Source organism: Aphidius gifuensis, linkage group LG2 (genome assembly GCF_014905175.1).
Source record: "Aphidius gifuensis isolate YNYX2018 linkage group LG2, ASM1490517v1, whole genome shotgun sequence".
Taxonomy (NCBI): domain Eukaryota; kingdom Metazoa; phylum Arthropoda; class Insecta; order Hymenoptera; family Braconidae; genus Aphidius; species Aphidius gifuensis.
Window position 1 is genome coordinate 16,390,694 of NC_057789.1, and position 14,540 is coordinate 16,405,233.

Sequence of the window (14,540 nt, forward strand, 5' to 3'; positions counted from 1 at the left end):
AACTTGAAAAAACTTAAAATCAGATTTATCTATTTATTTATTTATTCATTTATTTTCTACTTTTTACAAACAAAACAGAGTCTGTGTATACCCGAGTGGAAAATGAGATCCGGGAAGCCGAATCCTGATCCGTATTGGTTCCAGTATTGCTAAAGTAATCCGGATCCGGACTTCCTGACCCTTTTCGGATCCGTTATGGCTAAGGCGAACTGGATCCGACTTTGCTTACTTTTTCCTGATCCGAATCGAATCTGGATTGCCGGACTTAAATCGAAGTGAGATTTTTTTTTTCATAGTCAACATCAGGGTTCAGTCAGGTTTGGCTAAGGTAAGCCGGATCCATGTTTCTTGACTCTTTTCGGATCCGAATGAGATCTGGGTAACCGGACTTGAATCGGATCCGACTTTCCTTGCTCTTTTCGGATCTGAATCGGATCCGGGATGCCGGACTTTAATCAGAGTGTGATTTTTTTTACTAAGTTATTTTCAGGTTCAGTCAGGTTTGGCTAAGGTAAGCCGGATCCGGGTTCCCTGACTCTTTTTGGAACTAAATCGGATCCGGGTTTCTTTACTTTGTCTTGATCTGAATCGGATCCGAAACGCCGGACTTTAATTGAACTTTATTTTTGTTTTCAAAGTTATCCCGGGTTCAGTCAGGTTTGACTAAGGTAAGCCGGATCCGGTTTCTTTCACTTTTTCCTGATTCGAATCAGATCCGGTATTGCTAAAGTAAGCTGGATCTAGTTTTGCGTACTCTATCCTGATCCAAATCTGATCCGGAATGCCGATTTTATTGAAGTTTGATTTTTTTCTAAAGTTAACCTCCAGATTCGGTAAGGCTTGGCTGAGGTAAGCAGGATCCAGTTTTCCTGATTCAAAACGGATCCAACTTAGAAGTATTTGAAAAAAATAAAGAAATTAATATGAGAATGTCATTTTATTTTTCAATAATATTAAATACATTGTTGCCTATATATATTATTAATCATATCAAGTTTTTCTATTGTAATTTTTAATTAACTTTCTACCCTTGTGAATGACTTTTAATTTCAACGATTCCATGTACGCCGCCGTGGTCAATAGGTCGCCGACTTTGAACGGACAAGCCCCGAAATCGATCCCGGTAAGTTCCGGAGTTTTAGTTTAGCTTAGGTTGAATTTTCTAAGATAGAAATATTGTTGATAATGATTATAGCATATATAGTTTTTTTTTTAAATCAAAATTTGGATCCGGTTTAAATATTAATTCGGATACAGTTTGAATATAAATTCGGATCCGGTTAAAGTCTAAATTCGATCTATGCTGGATATGTATTTTGCAATCTGATTTTGCTAAGGGGTCCTTATTATAACCGGATCGGGATGCCCTGATCCAATCCGGAACTCCTCTGCCGGCGTGACATTTGGATCCAAATCAAATTTGGTAAACAGGTTCCGAATCGGACCTTATATAAGGTATACCTGATCTGAATCGGACCAAAATTTCCACTAGGGTAGTTCGTCATTTGCTGTGCCTTGTTGTGGATAAATCTTCGTTGTTATATAATCATGTATCTTCATTATCTTTCTTTGTACACTTTCAACTTTTTTTTTGTTTTTTTTTTTTGGCTATCTGAAAACCATATTACAGTATTGTTCTCTAGCTTTGGACGAACGTATGAATTGTATAGAGTTATTAGTGGTTTGGGATTATTCATGTTCTTGCAAAATCTTGATACAAATCCTGCTGTTGCTGATGCACTATTTACAGTTTCGTTTAAATGTGTTATAAAGTTTAAGTTATTATTGAAATCCACACCAAGGTCCCTGTGACTTGTTGTTTTTGTTACTATTCTGTCTTGTATTTTATATTCATAATTTATTGTCTTTTTTTTGTTGATAATGACATGGCTTGACATTTACTTGGGTTTAGGCATAGTTTTATGCTTTTACAATTTTTATAAAAAGTATTTATCGATGTCTGTAGTTTGGCACATTCATCTGTGTTGTTAATTGCCGCGTAAAATTTCGCATCATCCACGTACATTAAAAATTCTGATTCTATGTCCCTACTGAGTTCATTGACATAAATTAAGAATAATAAAGGCCCCAAGTTTGACCCTTGGGGTACACCTGAAGATGGTATAAATGGCCTTGATGTGGAATTACCTACACATAAAAAAATTTTTCCTATCTGTGATATATGATTTCACAATGTTAATTAAGTAGTTTGGTAGACCTACATGTATACATCTCTTGACTAAACTGTTAAAGTCGACGCAGTTGGAAGCTTTGGAAAAATCTGTGTATATTATGTCAATTTGTTTGTGAGTATTTAGTTTTTTGTGTTCGTAGTGTATGAGAGTCAGTAAATTTGTTGTAGTGGATCTGCTTGGCTAAAAACCATATTGCCAGGGAGAGATAAATTTATTGAATGATTGCATTATTTTATCAATATTATCATTCGAATATTATTTATATATATATATATGCATGCTTCTAATATTTTATCGGTGATAGTAGCGAGATTGGTTTATAATTATTTGATACTTCGTCTGAGCCTTTTTTTTGATAAATTGGAATATTTTTTGTATATTTTAGTGTGTTTGGATAACTGCCTGTCTGGTAAATTTTACGTAGCAAGGTTAACGTCGGTAACATCAGATTTTTCTTGCATTTTTCCGATTATTTTAGGTGATAAGCCGTGTCTAGTCCAACTGAGTTCTTATTTTTTAATTTATTACAAGCTTTGATGATTTCATCAGCACCAGTGTAACTAGCTAGCTGACTGTTTCCTTGTGCATCTGGATCAAACGAAGATGGTCCATTCGTGTAAATACTATTGGTATATTTTGCAAATTCATCTGCTATATCATTTTGATTAGTTATGTTACCATTTATTATTTTTATACACTCTGGCACTAATTTACTATTTTTTTCAATTTCGTTTACAAAGCACCAGAAGGCAGCAGGATCTCCAATCACACTGTTGCCAATGCTCTCATGAAACCTTTGTTTCTTAATAGAATTTGGTATTTTTATTTCTTTTCTTACTGCACTAAAATTATCATAATCAAGTTTATTATTCGTATTTTCCGTTATTTTCCATAAAGATTTTTTTTTTGTTTAATAAATATTATAGGTTTTTGTCGTACCATGGTGGGAAGTTGTTATCATTGTTATTGTTTTTATTTTTTATATGGAACGAGTTATGAAATACTGAGTAAATTGTTGACATTAAGTTGTTTGTTATAACGTTGTGTCTTCATGATCAGTGACGTCTCTCCACTGTACTTGGTGGAATAGGTGGTCCAGAAGTTCAATGTTAGTGTTGTAGTTCAATTTATAATCTTTCATCTATAAACCGTCATGTATGTTGTCGTCGTAATTAAGTTGGTAGCCACTCATTAGGTATTTGGTGTCAAGTCTCTAGTTATATGCACTTAAGTGCTGACATTCATAAGCTTGATTTTTTTCACATTTTTTATATTTTATTTTGATGTTTTCCAGCTGCTTATACAGTGTGGTAAACAAAAGTGGTGGGTGTACACTGTAGTTTCATTGTCTTCAATAGCTCTTTTATTCTGTTTGTTATTTTTCAGTCTGAATACTTTCAAGCTCTCTGTTGATAGGAATGTCTGGAGATATTTCATGCATTATTTTTTTAACATCGTCAAAGTCTCTCTTACCTTGTTCTTGTGCAGTAACCTGTAGCATATAACCTGGTACGTTGAATATTATAACGTTGTTTTTCCTGCTCTCTCTATCAGTCATTTCAGCTAGACAGTCAGTCATGACGTCTTTACTGAAATCTGCTTTATTTGCGTTAAGTTTTTTTTTTATCTGTTGAATGTTTTCAGAGTTTTTGATTGATCTTATTTTATTTTCTTCAATTTGTATGTTTGATTTTTTAATTTTAATTTCAAGATTAGTTTCAAATAACTTTATTTCTTCTTTTATTTCTTTTACTCTTTCCATATAGATCTGCTGCAAATTTTTTGATACATCAGCTATTGTTTTGTTCATTTCAATCAAGTCATTTTCTAGTTTCTTATTCATCTTTTCCTCGAGGCTTTTTAGATCTGGGCATATAATGTTGATGGTGTAGACTTTTTCTTCATCCTGATCATCTTCTTCATTGATAACTTCCTGATTGTCTGACATTTGGGAACGTTGTGATAATTCAGAGATGGATCGGGATTTACCACAGCACTCGGTGAAGCCTCCATTCGGTAGTGTGATTGTTCTCGTTGCACATTTTGGGTGATAGACATGTGAACATATTTTACATTCAATAAATTGATTTGGAATTTTTGCCTTGCAGCCTTTGCAATCAGGCTTGCTTTCATTTGTGGGTGGGTCCATGTTGTATGAATTTTGATGCCCTTGATCAAGTACCAGTTTTAAAGTAATCCTTGTATTGATTGTTTTTTTGTGAGTTAATTGTATGTTGTTGTGGCATGTGTCAAGGTTACACGTTTTGATGTTTGACGTGTTTTTAGCTTAGTCTAAGCACACTTCTTGTATAGTTAATTTATGAATGTCTCAGGTTTTATTGACAGGTTAGATTCACACTCCACTGATAGTTTAGGAATTATTGAACTAAGTGGCACTATACACTTTATTTTTATGATACTCGTTATGCAGTTTTTTTTTTTCGTTTTACTGTCTCGTCAAAATTTTCCTGATATACTCGAGTGGCCGTGACGGCAGATGATTTTTTTCATCATTTGAAAAATTATAAGTAATAAGAAAGTAATTTTCTGGGTAAGTTATAGGTATGTATGTATTTGAATGACGCTTTTTTTGGGCCTAACATGACCTCGCTAGGATTATGTTATTGATGGATATCGTGTAAAAAACATGCAGTACAAAAACTATAAATTCGATAACTCTCGATAGGATGATCGTAGAAACTTCATTTTCAACTCAAAAAAAGCATTCTCGAAAACTCCAGAGCCACGTTAAACATTTATCCCTTTAAGCGAAATTGTTTTCAGGGTAAAAGAAAAAAAAAATTTTTTTTGTTTTATTTTTCAATTTTTTTTGTCGAAAACGATTATGCCTAGAAAGATGATTCTTGAACACGGCTCTACAGTTTTCGAAGATGCTTTTTTTGAGCTGAAGATGAAGTTTCTACGATGGTCCCATCGAGAGTTGATGAATTTATAGTTTGTTCACTATACGCTTTTCACACGATACCTCTGGATAGCATGATCGTAGCGAGGTTATGCTAGGCCTTCAAGAAGCGTCTTTTAAATACCTATTAATCACTCACAAAATTACTTTTTAATTAGATATACTTTTTAGTAATGAAAAAAAAAGAAAATCGAAAAAAATAATTTTTTTTTTTTTCCTTGAATACTATGATTTTAAAAAAAAATATTTCGTAAACAAATAAATAGTATTCGAGACGCATTTTTTTAACTATACGCGAAAACGCTACGACTATTCTATCAAGAGTTATGGAGGTAACTGTTGCTAGTACATTTTTAGCGGAAGGTTTCGCGATCGACAACTCTCGATAGAATATTCGCAGTTACTTCATGTAAGGATTAAAAGATGCGTCTTCTAAATGCTCATCACCTGTATACAAAATTAATTGTTTATGATCTATACTTTTCAAGGAAAAGAGAAATAAAACTTTCTTTCTTTCTTTCTTTGATTCTTCAATTTTTCGATTTCGATTAATTCTACTCGTAAAAAAAATTAATAATGAGCTGATTGTTATACTAACATTGTTATTTTTCCATTCAGACAATTCTAATAAACGAAAAAATATGGACGCGACGCAGGCCTCGATCCGGGGCCTTTCACGTGGAAGTCAAATGCATTTTCATGTCGACCATCAGGATATTGATGAAAGTGATTGTAAAAATTTATATATAAATAAATTCTATTAAGACGGAAATGATTTATTCATTTTTTATAATTCATATATACGTCAAAAAATGTATAAATTATAAATTTTTTATATGACGATTATGTATTTCTAATATCCACAATATGAATTAAATATAAATGAAATATAGTGATTTTGGCCGAAATTCATATATTACAAATATATATTTTTTATATCTCTATTATATTTCTTTTGAACCTATGATATTTATGCAACAATGTATTTTTTTTTTTATATTTCGAATAATTAAAAAATATAATTTAATTATAAAAAATTTATTGATTATATATTTTTAATAGTATATTTCAAATATAAAAATTAAATAATTATTCATGTATGTGTTACGAGACAGGTTTATTTTTAATAATATGAAATAATTTAATTGAACTTAAAGGAACAAAACAAAAAAATTAAATTATGAATGTGATTTCAAATAAACGAGTCAGTAAACAAATGTTTTATTTAACCTAATTTCGTTATTCCCTACTGGGTAACAGGATTTAGGAGAGGAAAATGTGTTAGAATTTATAAAAATACCTTGAAGTTGATTTTGTGTGAGTCCAGTATGTATGAGGCGTGTCAATGTGGATGATCGACCTGTAGATGTTGTAGTAGTCTGAACTTAACACAACGATATTTTAATTGTTCAATGATAATGGAATTTAGTTTATTGATTGGTTTCAAAATAATTAACACAATTTTTATTTAAGGTTGAATATTTAATTAATGATTAATAAGTATACGTTGAGATTAAAAACAAGAGTGAGTGTTGTGACATTGTTACGGTTTTTATAATCTCGGTTTTGAAAATAATTTGTGGTAGGAATATTGCTTTGACCAATCCTAAAACATTGTTCCCATGATAGTCAGCGAATTCCTTATTTAAAATTTTACAGAATTATATTTGATTTAATTAATATTTAGAATTAAAAATGAATAAATCGGCGAAAAAATATTCCCGTTAACTGTTGTTGCTATATGATCTTAAATGTCGGTATAAATGATTGTGTTACATCCGATGAATTTAATTTTAATATTGTAGACTATGTAAATACGTCACATATGTATATTTCAAATGTAAGTCAGATGTATCGAAAGTATATCCATTTTATATTAAAAATATATCTTTTATATAACAAACTTAAAGTATATTCAAAAATTCACTAAATATGTACCACATATAAATCAATCAACAAAGTATATTCATGATTTTTTGTGAAAATATTTTCTCTTTATTTCAAACAATATTTTTATTATAAATAAATAACGAATACAAAGTCCTTTCGATTGACTTCAATAGTTGTAAAATAGATTATTAGTAGTTGGTTTTTTTTTTCGAGCTTACACAACATGTTGTTAGTTTATGACACAAAAGCAGCATCCTGAAAAAAGCTTCGGAAGCGCTATCTTACTCAATCTATAGAAAAATGAATAATATTAAAAAAAAAAATTTAATGATTATATACATATATAAAACAAAAGTAAAATAAATATATCAAGAGGCACGGTAGTGCCTCGCGTCAAGTATGAGAAAAAAAAAAGTGGGAAAAACGAGATTTATCAAGAGGCACGGTAGTGCCTCGCGTCAAGTATGAGAGAAAAAAAAGTGGGAGAAACGAGATTTAACTACCGTGCCTATATATTATCGGCATAAAGCTATCCTAACCCCCCAATTCCTTGGGAATTAATTTTTAAAATATGATTGATCAGATAAAATTTTTTTTTTTTCTGATCATCTTATAAAATCAATATCAAAGTATTTAATAAAAAAAAAAACAGATTTTTTAGATGTATATTTTTTTTTTAAACTTCAAAATCATTTTCAGAAATTGCGTTTTTCTTGAAATTCTTTTGAAACGTTACCGCACTCTGACAAACATTATAAAACCAATTTCAGATTAGAGCATTTCGGCTGCCAAGTCCAGAGCAATTCGACAACCTTATAAAATAAAAATTGAGCAATAATAATAGAATGATGTGAAAGAACCTTTATTTATATCAATACAGTATTCAATATCGCATCGTTGATGCTACAGTATTCAATATCGCAGCGATGGTGCGCGCGCCATATGCCGTTGAGATATGGGCGCGATTCCTGCTCATCAGGAGTGCTAATCAAGAGGCACGGTAGTGCCTCGCGTCAAGTATGAGAAAAAAAAAGAAAGTGGGTAAACGAGATAACTACCGTGCCTAATATACACGGCATAGAGCTAACCCTAACCCTCCAATTCCTTGGGAATTTATTTTAAAACATGATTGATCAGATAAAAATATTTTGTCTTTTGATCATCCTATTAAATTATTATTAAACTTTTCATAAAAAAAAAAATCAGATTTTTTAGTTGTATACTTTTTTTTTAAACTTTAAAATCAATTTCAGAAATTGCGTTTTTCTTGATATTTCCTCAAAAACTCAGGGCACTCTGACAAACATTAAAAACCAAAATTAAATCAAAGTATTATGGCTTCCAAGTCCAGAGCAATTCGCCAATCTTATAAAATAAAATTGAGCAATAATAGTAGAATGGTGTGAGAGAACCTTTATTTATATCAGTACAGTACAGTATTCAATATCGCAGCGATGGTGCGCGCGCCATATGCCGTTGGGATATGGGCGTGAATCCTGCTTATCAGGTGTGCTAATGTACTAATATACAACATACACATGCTTGCTGATAAACGTAACCTTTTGTTTATACATCTTTTTGTCTATATCGTGCCTTCGTTTCTTGTGCCTTTTAGAATATATTATTTGATTGATGTAAAAATTATTCTGTCTTCTAATCATCTTATAAATTAATTGAATCTTTGTAATAAAAATAAAAAAAGATTTTTAAGATATATACTTTTTTTTCAAACTTTAAAATCATTTTCTTGAAGATTATTTAAAACCTAACTGCACTCTGACAAACATTATAAAACCAAATCAGATCGAAGCAATATGGTTTCCAAGTTCAGAGCAATTTGACAGCATTATAAAAATAAAATTGTGCAAGGTTCAAAAAATGAATTGACGCATAGAAGGACGTCGGAGTTAATTTGATGAAACTTAGAAAAAATAAGAAGCCCTGTGGTCTAGTGGTCAAGGCGTTTGCCCGGAAAGAAAAAGACCCGGGTTCGATTCCCGGCGGGGGAACTTCGTTATTTTTTCTAAGTTTCTGGTTTTTTTTTTTTTTTTTTTTTTTTTTTTTATTATTATTTAAATAGTAGATGGTGTGGGAAACCTTTATATTTACTTCAGTATCCAATATCGCATCGATGGCGCAAATTAAATAATGATACTTTAAGCTATGTTCCCAAGTCACATGTTATTGTTTATTTTTCTTTCCATCAAGTTTAATAAGTTTTTTTTTTACAGGATCCTGGTAGAAAAAGCTCCGTCGGCCCGACGTTTGCCCGACTTATTGGCCCGACTTTACATGTATAAGCCTATATGCTTGTACAGGTTAAGTCGGGCAGCGCTCACAAATTTCTACCAGGGGATATGTAAATAGAAATATGAAATATTTTTATTGACGAATTATTTACGAAAGAATTTATTTATTAATATCAAAATCAGCTGCCAAAAGCATCTGTCTATAGAGCAAAAAAGCTAACATATTTAGATAGTGTAAAAAAATCTTTATATATGTCAGTATAGTATTCAATATCGCATCGATGGTGCGCGCGCCATATATTGTTGGGATATAGGCGCGAATCCCAGGTCTGTAAAGTTAGCACATACATTATAGCACAATCAAACCAGACTATAAAAAACAAAAAAAACGCTCAAAAATTGCGGATTCCGCACAAAAAACGCATATAATTCGCAGGTAACTCCTGATATAGTCCGGTTTGATTGTGCTATAATGTATGTGCTAACTTCACATACCTGCAAATTCTGTCATGCTAATTATACTAATATATACAACATACACATGTTTGCTGATGAACGTAACCTTTTGTTTATATATCTTTTCGTATTTATTGTGTTTTTATAAATATATATATATATTATTATTTTATTATATAAAAAATATTCATAATTATATATTTATTTGGTTTAAATTTGTATATTAATTGTCAAGGTGATTAATATTATAATAATACAATGAATAAATAATATCAATATAGATTGATGCATATAATAATTAAGTAAATTTTATAAATTTGCATTGTGTGCAATTGTGTGATATTTTGGTGACAATTTATTTACATTTACAAATGAAAAACAATAGTAGAAAAGAATGAAGAATGCTAAAATTTCCGCTTATAAACATGGCGGCTATGAAAATAACCAAAAAGTAACTAAATTTACTAAATTATCACTGAATTAACTATTTACTGAATTAACTGCAAATCCGTGGTGTCTCTCCGTGACTGCAGAACAATCTTGACACCACCAAGCTTGTACTAAAATCACGGATTCGCGATAAATTTAGTAAATTTAGTTACTTTTTGGTGATTTTTATAGCCGCCATGTTTACAAGCGGAAATTTTAGCTTGTCGTGAGTTCGCACCCTAAAATTGATGTCAAGTATTGATATTTTGATATTTCTCAATCGAATTTAAATTCATTAATTATTTTAAATAATTTATATAGCTTTTGGCTATATAATAAATTTTATTAAATTAAATTTAGATTCTGTGTTACGCGAGTGTTTTTTTTGAGTTAAATACCGTTGTTCATCACCAATCAACCATACATCTACAAATATTTATCGTAATTAAAGCGAAGCCGAGGTCAAGGTCCACGTCGTTCATAGCCAGTAATTTTAATTCAACCGTCATTGTAAGCACAATTATTAATTTTATATTAATAATTGTAATTACAAAATTAATTGTTGTTATTGTTAAATTTTTTTATTACGCGGCAAAATAATAACTTAGCGTCCTTTTCTTTGTGTTTAAATAAATTTAGCTCGGAGTCACTTTCTTTTGTTTCAAGAAATAATTTTTTTAGCTTGGCGTCATTTTTTTTTTTTTAGTTGTTAAATAATGTTGTCTAGGGGAGAAAATTCCAAGAATTATTTCTAGATTTTTGTTAGTACGTGTGTGAAAATTGACACTTGGTTTTTATTTTTTTTTTTTTATTTTTTTTTCTCAAGAAAAAAAAAAATATATTAAATAAAATAATAATAAAATTTAAATTTTTTTCCCCTCATGAATAAATAAATTTATTTCAGAGCGATGCTGACAATAAAAATTTATAATGGGTTTCTTGAGAACTTGATAAAATTTTTATTTTATTTAGTTTAGTTTCTAGTTTTATTTTTGAAGTGAAACTTCTTTTAGAATGGAAGTATTAAAAACAAAAAGATGGATGCAAAGAAAGTAACGGTATGAAGGTAAATAATTTTAAATATTTTTTCGTCTTGTTTTATTTATTTATTCCTTGACAACGATACGAAAAATTTGTTTAAATTTTATTTCATGGAAAGTTAAAGAACAGAAGGGTAGAAGATTTCGTAAGATTAAAACTTTTATTATATACAATATATAATTTATTATGTTATTTTTGATCAAATAATGAGTATTTCAAATGAATCTGTTAAATAAACAAATAATACACAAGATAATAGTTATTCAAGTGCTTGACATAATACGACAGCAACATCATAATCACAATACCAAACAACAATAAATAATATGTGAATAAAATGTGAACGTAAAGATAGCAAAGATGGTAATTTAGATTGTATAGGATTTCAAGAGACAATTAATGACACTGAAATATTATCAAAAACATCTGATAATTGATAAATGTACTGGTAATCCTAAATCAGTAAAATTTAAAATAGGACCAGGTGCTATACCAATGTCTGGTAATTTTCATGAGACTTGTACTGGTAGTTGTAATAATATTTTAAATCAAATAATGAGTATTTGAAATAAATCTGTTCAATAATCAAATAATACACAAGATAGTGGTTATTCAAGTGCTTGTGCTTGCCATGATCGAAATAAATTCAAGATCTTAAATGAATTTGTTAAGGACAAAAAAATGGAACAGATGATTAAATATTGAATCATTCAATGAAACAACAACAACAGGAGTAAATAATAATTCAATGAATGATGTACCGAGTGATAATCAAAATAACAATAACAATATTGATCATATATAAACAGCAGCAATCATAATAGAACAAATACATGGTGGTGGTGGTGGCGGCGATGAAGCACCATCATGTGTTTGTGGTTAATTCGCTCATAAAAAAGATGTTAAAAAAATCAATCATTATTTGACATTAAATTTTTTTAACATCAAATAGTTCGTTTTGTTTTTTTTTTTTTTTTACGGAGGCTAGGAGCCATAGGCTCAGCCACAGTCTTGAATTCATCGGCGAAAAGAAAAAAACGCTCATAACTTACGAACTAACTAACCGAGAGACTTCGTACCAGACTCAAAAGAAGCGCATTAAAAAACTCTATCGCCCGCGTTATAGGTTTTTTGCTCTATTGATAATAGTTTTTGATCAAAAAACTAAAATGTAAATTTTGAAAAAATTTTTTTTTCTTACTTAAAAATTTGTGGTGTCTAAACTTTCCATCAGAGAGTATTTATCACCAAAGGTTTTTTATTCGTGAATCTTTTCTGTTTTATATTTCATCGTTCTTAAATTATTATTTATGTAACTTAAAATAGTACATACGTTTTCATGTGAAAATTTTACAAGTTATAAAAACGGCGCAATATATAACTCGACGCAAAATCATAGTAGAGACTTCGTATTAGGCTTAATTTTTGTGTCTCAAAAAACTCTATCGCCCGCTTTGCAAAATTCTTTTCCTTTTCTAATAGTTTTTGAGAAAAAAAGAAAAAAACTATAAAATTAAAAAAAAAATTCTGATATTTAATTTTTTTTCTCGAAAACTGTTATTGAAAGAGAAAAAACCCCCAATGCCGTTACTAGATTTTTTTGAGGCACAAAATTTGAGCCTAATACGATCTTCCTATCTTGATTATAACAAAAGTTATGGCTCGCCGAAAAAAAACTTAAAAACGACGCAATGAATAACTCAACGCGAAATCAAAAGAGAGACTTCGTATAAGGCTCATATTATTCGTCTCAAAAAACTCTATCGCCCGCTCAATGGGTTTTTTCCCCTATCTATAATAGTTTTTGAGAAAAAAAAAACTTCAAAATTTGACAAAAAATTCGGATATTTAATTTTTTTGCTCGAAAACTGTTTGGGCTTCATGCAGTACGAGACGAGACGAGATTTAGCGAGTCTCGGTATCGGTCTCGCTCGTTCGCACCAGGTCTCGGTCTCGGTCTCGTCTCGGTCTCGTCTCGCAAGTATCGCCGGGTCTCGCTTTTATACTAATATTTTTTCGTTAAGTAAAATATAAAAGAATAGAAATCAATTGGTTTATTTATATATTATTCAATCATTCAAATTGAAATAAATGATTAAATAATATATAAATATTTTATTAAAAATTCATATGAAATAAAAACAATTAATATTATATTATTCAATATTTTAAAATAAATATTGAATTATTTCAATTAATATTTTATATCAATAAAATTGATAAATTAAATCATACAAAATTATAACATAATTTAATAATTTTTAGAATTTCTAAAATAATATTTCCGATAAAATATAAAAAGAAAGAATGTTCGAAGTTGAAACTTTAAATTTTAAAAATCAATGAAGTAGTTGGACAAAAGACTTTAGAAAATTCATAAACAAATAATAGATTTTTTTCTTTTTTTCTCTTCATTGATATGTATTTTTCCCTTTCCACGAAGTAAAATACTTCTTTTAAAATATCAGATACAAAAAATATCAGTTTAGGAAAATATAATTGGCGTAACTTTACAGTTTTCATAGGTACATAAGGCTTGTAGATATCTCGTTGTGACTGTAGCGTCAATGTCTTACTGTGCAGTGTCTTACTGTGCAGTATTGTACTGCATAACAGTTCTTCTTTTCAATACGATTCGTTACCAGAAAGAAAAAGAAAAAAAAAAATTCGATCTGAAATTTTCAAAGTCTCGCGATACCGGCGAGACTTTCAGTCGATACTCTCGGTCTCGGTATCGGTATCGTTTTATTGATTGAAGGAGATCTCGGTCTCGGTCTCGCGTCTCGCGAGACGACGCATGCGAGACCGAGACTAGTCTTAAAGTCTTAAGTTTTAAACTGTTATTGAGAGAAAAAAAAACCGTAATGCCGTCACTAGATTTTTTTTAGGCGCATAATTTGAGCCTAATACGAATTCCCTATCTTGATTATAACAAAAGTTATGGCTCACCGAAAAAAAAATAAAAAAAACGGACCAAAAAATGTCATCATAGAGTTGAAATAAAATGTTTATAAGACTCCAAAAAAAGCTTTGAAAAACTCTATTGCCTTTCTTTTAAATATGAATAATGTTTTCGTTGATTAACGGTTAAAATATGTCTCAGCAATAAAAATAACAATGGCCCTAGCCGGAGTATTGAAAATTTTCAATTTTCAACAGGTAACGCTGGCCACATGACCCAACAAATGTTACCAGGTCTTTTTTTTTTATTCAAATATTGAAGAGATAGCTACTAAATTAAAATTAAATTTATTTCCATTATAATTTGTATTGATTTTATTTATATTTTTCAGGCTGTAACATGTCAGATTACGAGGCTGAAATTGACTCATTATTCAAAAATATTGAAAGCTTAAG

General features: G+C 30.1%; 1 protein-coding gene across 4 annotated transcripts in view; it reads right to left on the reverse strand.

Moving 5' to 3' along the window:
• The window catches only part of LOC122849215 (anoctamin-8-like), a 317,470-nt gene that overhangs the window by 90,350 nt on the left and 212,580 nt on the right, over positions 1–14,540 (reverse strand). The gene's annotated exons all lie outside the window — the stretch shown is intronic.